This window comes from Anas platyrhynchos, chromosome 1, assembly GCF_047663525.1.
Source record: "Anas platyrhynchos isolate ZD024472 breed Pekin duck chromosome 1, IASCAAS_PekinDuck_T2T, whole genome shotgun sequence".
Lineage (NCBI taxonomy): Eukaryota > Metazoa > Chordata > Aves > Anseriformes > Anatidae > Anas > Anas platyrhynchos.
In genome coordinates, this window is record NC_092587.1 from 103,668,750 (window position 1) to 103,679,671 (window position 10,922).

General features: G+C 37.2%; 1 long non-coding RNA gene across 1 annotated transcript; it reads left to right on the forward strand.

Moving 5' to 3' along the window:
- The first annotated feature begins 967 nt into the window (after window positions 1-967).
- Window positions 968-10,416, forward strand: LOC119715529 (uncharacterized). The gene is made up of 3 exons (XR_005262658.2): window positions 968-1,142; window positions 2,679-2,869; window positions 7,868-10,416. It is a non-coding gene; the product is annotated as an uncharacterized lncRNA (long non-coding RNA).
- Window positions 10,417-10,922: the final 506 nt, after the last annotated feature.

The window sequence follows — 10,922 nt, forward strand, 5'->3', positions numbered from 1 at the left end:
ACAAAATGCTAAAACATTGGTGCAGTTCATGAGCTTCCTTCTTCAAAAGAAATTGTACACCCCAGGACCTAGTCACAGCAATCTGCTGAACAAGCACCTAGTGTAGACCAATAAATGAAAGGAAACTGAGAGGTCAGTGCAGGTCATTATTTTCACATACCTTTGAATAATGAGGGCATCACATGTCAGCCAGAGGAGAACAAAATGTCACATTCTCTAGCTAAAGGTCATCATCGGTCATAGGTCACAGAAGGGAGGCCAGGAAATAACCTATGAGGTTAGGATGAGTGCACAAAGAAAGGGCAACAAATGTCAATGAAAGCATGCAGCTGTTGTAAGATGAAACAACTGAGGCACCCTTTTGTGCTGACACAGGCTTAAAAAATGTCTTTGCTGACAATTTTTTTCAGCTGGCACTTTTATAGGACATTGACATTAATGTACCCAACCCTGAATTAGCTTTTTCTAAAAGCAACAATTTGGAAGTTAAGTGCAGCATTTTCCAAAGAATCATAAGCATGACATTTTTATTTCAAGTGATTGATGTTACAGTGGACTTCTAGCACCAAATTCAAGTTTCATTCTCAATCATTGCATCTGTGCAGTGTGATAACAATCAGAAACAAATGGAGGTGGCAGTCTGCATTGCACTAGGGTCTTCTGGAAATTCTTTTCACCTGTACTGGCAGTCACGTGTCATTTTATGTTTAATACATAGTATGGCATTTATCTGATTGTTTTAATTCATGGGTTTCAGAAGGGTTGATTTCAGGGTTTCCCTTGCAGTAATGCCAAGTACTTGCAGGGCAATCATAGAGTAAAATGATACTGAACAGTTTAGGAATATGTGGAAATATATCCAAACTGAGAGACACCTACAATTTCTCATGAGTGAGCTGCATACTTGGCTCATCTGTCTTTTGCTTTCTCCCCTGAACAGATACCATTTTCTCTTGTCATTGTGGTGTAAACCTGACAGTCTTCATGAAATAACATGGTGATGCCAGGAATGCATGTTAGATGAAGGACTGTTACATCTCCTGCACATATCTTATTGGACAGCACATGCAAAGAGACTGTCAACAAAACAACAACAGAGAAGGTTTGCTCTGACACCCCTGTCACAGCTGGACAACTTTGAGGTATGAATGCTATAAAAATGGCTTAACTCATCACAAAATACCCATTTAAAATATCACTTGTGAATGGGCTGTATTTATATGTTACAGAAAACAGAAAGAGTGTGATCTAGAGGGAGGAGGATGGTAAACTGGAGTAACAAATTGTTGTCTCTCATTTTAAACTCTTCCAGTTGGTTATCATATGACATAGGACTGAGATAAGTAACCTCTGTGCTTCAGTTCTGCTTCCTGAACAAAGAGCATTGACATCTTGAGCATTGACATCTTGTATGGTTTCTTTAGAAACTCTCAAGTGAAACAAGCTTACAAAAGTATTCCGGTTGATGACCTGGAAATGGAAGGCTTGTTTTCAGAGGTGATACATGAATAATCAGTTTCTCTTTACATTTAAGAAATCAGTTAAAAATAAAATAAAAGGCACCCAAGCCCAAAAGTTCATTTTAAGAACTCATTTTTTTTCTTTCTTTCTTTTTTTTCTTTTTTTCTAGTCATTGGCTGTGTATTTCTAATCTGAAATCCATTCCCACCCTCACCCCCCACCTTTTTTTTTTCTTTTCTTTCTTTCTTCCTGATCACTTAAAAAAATGGCACTTTTTTGTTGTTTTTCTTATAAGGTAGTCTTCACTTTTGTAAAGATGCAAACACTTGCTCAGATCTGCATACCACTAGTAGTCTTAGTGAAGTCATAGATCTAAATTCCTGCTTACTCTCCAATATCTTGAGATCGATGTTTTTGTCTCTGTTGGTAACAGGGCAGGATTTTTAACTGTAATTTTCAGAAGTAGAGTGCATAAGAACTGAACATCTATGCAAATGGTGGTAACATGAGGTAAAGGCTGTATAATCATTTCACTAGACAGTATTCTGACTGTACTTATTTACAAGCTGTATTTACTATAATTATATTTTCTATCTACTCTTCCTTATTTTGGGTGTGTAGTCGGCCACCTAAGAAACATACCATTCTTCCAGCTGTATGAATTATAAGCAGAGAAAACACCTCTCAGGCAGGTTTGAATGAAGTGTGTTTGCAAGAGTATTTGAATTTACACTACCCTTTCTCCAACATTCCTTTAAACAAAAGCCACTCTGATTAATGTTAGTGGAAAAGTGGCTGAAACATGTTTGAGTGTGGCTGAATTGGAATTTCAGAGTTTGCAAACACTCCCACAAAGCATTTACCCATTACAACTTCCATCTATCAGTAATTCAACTCTGAGTAAGGTCATAGGTTTCAGGGATTTTTATTCTGACTATGTGCAAAGTAAAATCCAAAGTTCCTTTCTCATTGCAGTTCTGTGTATTTCCTTCTCTGCTAAAACAGGTCAGATAAGTTATGAGTATAGTGAAATGACTTTAGGATTTCTGCAGTTAATAGTCTATGCATCAGTGAGATGTTTACATGTTTTTATTACTTAAGATCAAAATATGTTCATTTTGGTTAGACATCATGCTTTAGAAAAATGCTCTCCAAATCCCAGACAGTTTTTAGTTCCTTCAGTTCCTTCCTTATTTTTTTTCTTATTTTTTTTTCAGAGAACAGTCTTTGCCAAGCCTAATTCTGATTCAGCAGAAACAATAAATAAATAAGACTGTCTTTAAGTTGCAGAAAACAGCGATCATTATGCTGCTGTGACCCATCAAACAACCAAAGGGCACTGGCCAATTCAGTCCCATTTCATTGTCATTTCTGGTATGATGGTGACTCTGGGCTACACCCAAGAAAGGTGAGTCAGAACTCTACAATAAATATTGTAGATCTAACACTGAAGAGGCTTTGTCCTTACAAGCACATTATATAATACTAAATATATATACACAAGTGCTGAGTTAAAAAGAAGTCAGTGACTTTAACATGTCATATCTGTATGGAGGTCATTGAACTTTCTTTGAAAAGTCATTTTTTCCTATGCCATCTGCTTTTCTCATGATTTTACCCCCCTTAACCCATATGAAATGGATGTGTATTCAATCTTGAGCTAAGCATGCTTGCAGTGATTGAGAAATGTCTAAGGTCAGAGCTTACAAAAAATTCATAAGGGAAGCAGCAGGCATAAAAGGGAGGGTTTTTTAAAAGAGAGTTCATGAGCCTCTGTATGAATTGGGCATGACATATTCATGTTAGTGACTTCATTTATTTAATGTGGTTCCAAATAATTGATACCAGTACAGTGATAAAAGTACAGACACTGCCAGAATTGTGATAATGAAGAGCCTCCCTGCTGATTTCATTCATGGGGCTGTTAGTCTGCTGGGAAAGACCTCTGATGAAAACTGGGCTGCAGCAAATGCCATGAAATAATCAAAGGCACAAAGCCCTTTACCTGAGGGGAGCTTGGTCAGGGAGTGATTCAGGGAGACCAAGGGAAAAATACATTAGCTGAAAAACCAGGCATGGCTTTAAAAAATATATGATCCAAATTGTGAGGATTCACTTCAATACAGAAATCTATCTGCTGCATCCAAAGATCCATGCACAGCCCCCAGTTATGTGGCTCCAACAGCTAGTCAACTGCTATATCAACAGTGCTCTTACCTTACTGAACGTAGTTCAAACTTACCTGATCCTCATCTACCAGCCATTTGTTCTCTCTGCCTTAGATTGTGAGCCCTCAGAAACAGCAGTTGCTTTTTTATTATATGCTGAGCACAATGGACTCCTTGTTTGGGCTATAGAAAATAATCATGTAGGCTCAAGACAGCCATACAAGTGCTGAAACTGTTGATGTCAAGAGTCCTAGAGAGGAATTGAATATTAATATGAATCTAAAATCCTTTCCAGGCAAAAATCCCATTTGTCAACTCTGTTCATTTGTTTCACTTTATGTAAGTGTGTCAATGGTTGATTAAAATTCATAAATGTGCAGTAGAGTTACTGGATAAATGTTGAGTTATTGTTTACATATCAGAGTGCGCTGAAGGCAGAAGTCTACATATTGAAAATTGTGTCGAGAGGAAGGGACCATGATGTGAGTCACCATCATGACAGACTCACCAAACAATCCACAATGTCCCTGTGTAAACTCTGTTAGCGATTAATCACGTTACAATAAAATAAAATAAATAACATATCTGCTGCTTCTCACCCATGTTTACCTAGCTTCAGCTTCTAATGCCTGCATCCCTTGATGATTTTTTTCTACTAGATAAAGGAGCTTCAGCTATCTGAAATCTCTTCCTCATGTGGGTAATTGTGATTTTTTATCTAGTCACCTTAATTCCTTTTGCTATTCCTTCTCTTCATTACAACTAAATTAGCAAGCTATCTTTATGTCTCTGGTACTTCAGATTTAAAATCTGGGTCATAGCATTTTACTTCCTTATTCCACTCTTGAAGTTACATGGAGTGCTTACGGGTAACTACCTCCCATGTCTTCAACTAGACTTCCAAAGTTTTTCTAGAAACAGCATTTCTAGAAAAAAAAAAAAAATAAAAATATTATGAATAATGTCTTATTCACTTTAAAACAAACCCAACTTCTGAAGAATTCACAGGGACCTGCAACTTGTTCTGCAAATGGTTTGTTAGGATGTGCCTGCAGAAGGCAAGATTGCAGCTGTACTGTGCAGTTATGGTTCACACATTAGCAGTGTGTAGAAAATTGGAAAAGGCATTCTGCTAGTGGAGTTAAGCATAGTTTTTAAATCAGGTACATTTGGTGAGTAACATTCTTTAAATAGGGTAGGCAAGCAGTTGCTGAATAGTGCTACACCTGTGTTGCAACAGAGTCTGAAAATAGCATGAAAAGGAGTAGCTCCTGGGTGAATAAAATAGGATTATTGCAAGTGTGGCTTAAAAGTGCCACCATTCTTTGAGAAAAGGGCGCAGAAAGAGACATTTCTGGCACTGTACACAATAAAACATCAGTACAGGACAGAAGTGCAGCAAATATGGAGATGCCTTCCCACAGCTCAGAGAGAACAAAATGATCAACACAAATAGGCAAGTGAACATTGTCTGCCAAACAAATATTGCCTCTAAAACTGTGCTGGCTGCCTTTTTGTTGACAGAGCTTTCTAATACAGATTAAACAAATTTGGGGAATAAAGGCGTAGTGCGATATGCATATAGAGATACAGCTGTTCAGCTCGATGAGAAAAGGAAGAAATTTAGACACTACTCCCCACTAATTAAATTGCCAGACTTCCTAAAATATGGGTCTTGCCCAGATTACAGGATTTATACTGCCGAGTAAAAGATGGCCAGGGAAAAACTAAGCACTAGCCTCTGGACTGGTGACACTGCTTAACTATTAATCCACACCTAGTTTTCTCTGTGACTTCTCCAACAAGCTCTGCCCAAAAGACAGTTTGTGATCTCTGCTAGCAGATGACAAGGACCAGACTACATTGAGTTTGACTTCTTCCTTCCTGCACAGTCCTTGCAACTTCGCATACTCCCATGCAATCTTGTGCTACACCCTGTGTCATACCAAGAAAGCACCAAGCACCAAATTAGAGACAGCACTTTGGTAGTCTACAGCACCTTTTAATTGCTTTGAACCTGCGTCCTCATCCCCAGATAGTAATAGGCAGGAGAGGCACCACACAGGACAGGAGACAGGACAAAGCACCATGCAGCAAAGGAACAGGCAGTCTGCTCCTGTGGGCAAGTAGCCCTCGGAGGTTTAGAGGTGAGGCAGCCCATGCCATGCAAAGTTTTGTGCTGAGCATTTTTCCCTGGTCCTCCTTTATTTAAGCATGTAGGAGTATCTAGCCAAACCATTTGTGGGCTGAACTCAGAAGTCTACTGTTATCAGTGAAAAGACCTCTGTTAAGACAGTGTATCTGGGGTTAGTCACTCACCTGATTGCAAGAATATTTTTTAAAGAGAGGACCATAGTAGTCATGGATAGATATACCTACTCCTAATCCAGCCAGGAAAACGACAACAGTATACCTAGTGATGTTAGAGTTGGTTGAAAGTTTTTGTTTAAACTATTTTACTTTGGAAAATTTCATTTTGACAAACTATTTGAATAAATGATAAAAAATAAATGGTATTATTTAAATAAATAATAATAATACAATGGCAACAATAGCAGTTGAAATTAAATAAAACATCATACTATAGAAGTGCTTTGTTTCTGACATTTTCTGCATGAAAAGTTTCTTTTTTCAAAATTCATTGCTATTCTTAAATTTGAAATAAAAAAATAAAAGGAAGGATCCAAATGTAAACAAAATATTTGGATTTAAACATTTTGGGCAAATTAATTATTTTCTAAATTTAATTTTGCACAATATTTGGGTTGTTTTGCTTTTGTTCCCACTTAATTTAATATGAATATTTAATATGATATTTTATATGTCAAAATTTTTCAATCCTGACATTTTTAATGGAATGGAAAATCCATTTTACAATTGACTTTAATTTGTATGCTTCTGAATTGTTGTATCAGCTTTTGGCTTCGTGTTCAAAATGTCACTTAGTGGTGGCACTCTTCGTTCTTGAAAGAATAACTATTACAAATACACAGTACTTTTAAAATACAGAAGGGTGGGTGAACTTTGTTGGTGTTCCCTCACATGAACCAGCTTCGGAAAGAGGATACAGGAAAGAAGCAAAGCACTGACTAGAAGGCTTCTCTATGGCAAGCTCTTTGCACTTGCTCTTGAGTTCTTGAGCAGGATCAGTCAACAACCGTCAGCCTCCTAGGAAACCACTATCTATATCAAGCTGGCTAACATCAAACCGGGACAATACAGATTAAGAGCTTGATGCAATTTCATCTGGAAAATGACTAAGTCAGGACTTGGAGTGATTGCTCTGGAAAGCAGAGGTTCAGCTAAAACTAGCTGCAGTTGCCAGTAATGTATTGATTTCATATGCCAGCTATAGCATTGATTGTCTTCTGTCTGATTCAGCCCTCTGATTTCTATCTACTGGAAGTGCAGAAAAGCCTCTCATGAAAAATGTTTCAGCTTTTCTGCATCATCCCACCAAATATACCCCATACAAGTATAAGGCACACTTCACCATAGTCAGAGCTTCTTCAAACAACCAGAGCTTAATGTTTTTGAAATAAGGTTTCCAACAAGAGTTCCACATATTAATAAGGTCAATTGAGGGCACACCTGCAAATGCAAGGGTATTGACTACAGGCAAGTTAACCTCTCTGGGCATGATCTAGCCCGTCTAATCCACTGCCCTTTTCCCCCTTAGTAATAAAGCATCTGGACTCCTAAAGGAATTTGTTTTAATATCTTTTGCATTATGGACTTTTACCTCCTGATGTTACTATAAGTTAGATTTGCTAAACATGAGCATAGTAGTTAGATCATTTTTAAAAGCTAATTGTGTTTTTGTGCTAATGAATTATTCATAGTATAATCATATAAATCCACTCTCCACATTGATGTTTTATTTTGCATACTAATCTGAACATTTTGCATTTTCCAGGTTTTGATCTAGAGATCATCTTTGATATTGACCTATCCATGAATATAATGTTTGTGTTGCCCTCAGTGTTCTGTTCTTTAGACACAGCCAAACAACACATACATTTCACTAATATACTAAGAGGCAGGCTTTGTCTCATGACTCATTCTCCTCTAACAAACCTTCCAGTTGTTACTTATTGAGGACCTCCAAGAGATTTTCTATGAACTGATGTCAATATTTCTGTAGGTTAGCTACAACATCCATGTACTCATATTTCACAACTTAAGTCTTCTTACGCAGTTTTCTGTTCTAATTTCAGTTACTCTTTTTGCTTCAACAGCCAGAGCAATGCATCCAGAAGTCCCAGGATGACATTAAGAAGACAGGGATATTACCTTGATCTAAAGAACAAAGCATTGGTAGTTGTATAATGGTAGGGGCATACTGAACATCATCATACATGTACTACTGAGACAATGTATGCAATCATTATATCCAAGATTTGTTCCTTCATTTGCCAGAAATAGCTTATGTCTCCAAGTTTTTCATCAGCTTCAACCAACAATGGCTTGAAATTCAAATAGTGAAAGACCTCTTTCTTTTTCTTTTTTTTTTTCTTTTTTTTTTTTTTTTTTTTTTTTTGAGGATTTAATATTAAAGGAGAACTACTGCTTGGTTAAAGTTGTGTTGAAAGTGAACAACTTAGTAGAAATTTGACAAGTTAATCATTTGCAAGACACTGCAGTTTTGTTCTTTGCAAACCCTAGTCATTGATGAGGATTCCTATTTGAACTAATTAATATTATCAAGCTGATGGTTAAAGGGTACTCAGAAAATCATGCCATCGCTTATACACTTTCATCATGACCTTGTTGAAAGAGCATTCTTCAGTAATACAAGGGTCGGATATTTTATTAAGAAAAAATAATTTTGAGGAATAGTGAAACCATAGCCCGAGAAGGCCTTTTTGAAGCAAATTTTGCTTTTCCTAAGCTTTATCCCTTTTCCTTTCAGAAGCTGAGATGTGTATCTCCAATGAGATGGAGAAATAGAAGGAAAGACTTCCATGAAGTAACCTGTGTAATCCTGAGCTGGTGTAGTTAACAGGAGGCATTACTGACTTCTGAAAATGAAAACCTTATTCTGTACAAGATGAAAAGGCATTCAGCTTTCCTTGTTATAGAAGGGTAATTAGCTTGGAAAGAGTAAATTTGTAGGTGAATGGAAAGATGGAACAGATTTTCAGTTGTTCAAGATCATACCATTCTCATGTTCAATGCTTAGGTCTTTCATCCCCTAAGACACATAAGGAAAGATTGTGCAGAGGTAGAAAATCCCACTGCCGCACAGCTGCCTAGGTGTGTGGTATCTGATGCAACTTCTGCTAACATGCACAGGTTTTATCTTCATGCCTGTAACCAGGAGGCTGAGGGGAAATGTTAAGTAATATGAAGGAGAAAAATATTGCCAGAGGCCAGCTGCTGTCTGAATTGATAGAGTGATTCCAAACTCTAGATCGGTAAGACTACTCTTAGTTTTATCTCCTGTGTGCCTCGGGAGAACCTCAGCTGTGATCAGGGAAAAGCACAATTCCAATAATAACTTTCTTGGTTAAGAGGCTGGTTAGAGGAAGGCTCTCTGCAATGCGGCTCTAAACTGGTTTGGGTCATAGGCTTTGTCTCAGTGATGCTATGAACTATGTGTTGCTATTAGCAAATACCCTATGAACTTGTACCAGGATATGGAATTCAGTCCCAAACACTTCCTCTTATTCATAACAAATGAAGTAACAGAAGTAACAGAGATTTACAAAGAAAGGAGAAGATACAGTAACAATAGTAAGGCTGCACTTCTGTATGTAGAGGTCTGTTGTGTTTAAAGAACTGCTGCTGCAGAAGGTGATGTCTGAGAAGAAGAGTCCAGATTGACCTTCAGGTCCCTAAGGTGTATTACTGAAGAGATGCATCTTGTCGGTGAAGTTTGAAGTTTGTCATCCCCCAGACTGTAAATATTGCTGTTTGACTGCAAGTTGGAGTGTTTTCTTTCAGCAAGGAATGAAGCTCTAACTCCTAAATTTTTCATACTTAATTCTGCCCTTTGAGCAGTTGTGTCATAAGCAGCACGAAACAATTGAATCTCTATTTTAATAGTATGGTTTCTCTAATCACTGAAACAAATGAACCAAAGTAACTTCCCATTTAATTTTGATCCTTATCTTGCATCTTGCTTAAACATTCTAGTTCTGTGACTTTCCAACATCAACAGATCTGTGCCTAAAGGAACTAAATATCTGAATTGGAGGAGCTTATCTCCTTAAAATAATACCTGTCATATTGGTAAGACTAAAATTATATACATTTAGAGAGTATACATTTTTATAGTCAAGTTTTAAAACATTTGTAAATTAATCAGTCTACTTTTTCTGATAATTTAGCAAATCTTATATACTGAACTGTTGCAAATAACTAAATATGTGATAATTATTCTAATATCTATTCTAATATTGCATCGTTATTTTAATATATGACAAAAGTTGTATGTTAAATTTTCTTCTGACATTTCAGAATTTTTTATAGGATTTACAGAGGGAGAATGAAGAGCCATGCAATCAATGGCTTTGCAGCTGAGATAGAGTCACCATGAGGTCACTGTTCGACAGATAAATGATGAATTTTTAAGGGTGGTGCTTTATTCTGTAACCTTTTGACTTTTAGAATTGCCCTTGTAACAGACGTCCCTGAGCTTCAGTAAATAAGTGAAATGTGAAAAACAGAAAACAAGGCTTATTATTTGACCTGTTTGTTAGGAAAAGCTTCTTTTGTGTGTACAGTGAGCCTAAGTAAATCCTTGAATCAGGATTGTTGTTTTCTAACTAACATCAGAAATAAAGCTTGCATCATGTCAAACTCATCCTGATGAGTCAAATTCCTCATCTCTGTGTAAAAGTTGTACAGTTTGACCAGGACCATGAGGTAATGTACAGTAAATAGGGGGTGATAAAGAAATCCTGCTGACAGTAATAATGTGATTCAGCCTCTAATGACTCAGGGATTTAAGAAGTGTTTTGGAGTAGACTTCAATTTACAATTCTCCTTTGAATTACTTATCATTAATCCCTCCCAGCTGAAAGCCTCTCTCCTACACCTCAGAAAGGGGTAGCATCTTGCCAGAAAGAAATGTGGATAACATTTTGCTCCGAGTGATAAACATTCACATACATGTAATAAAGCCTCAATGCCAGAGATGGTTTGACTTTTGAAGTGCCGCAAGCAACCCTAGGCCACCCAAGGTGAGGGCCACCCCCTCCTTCAATAGTCCTGCCAGGTGGTGGACCCCTGGGAACGGAGTGCCTTTGTCTTTCTTTTGGCATTTGTAAACTTCAGTCATTTTCAAAA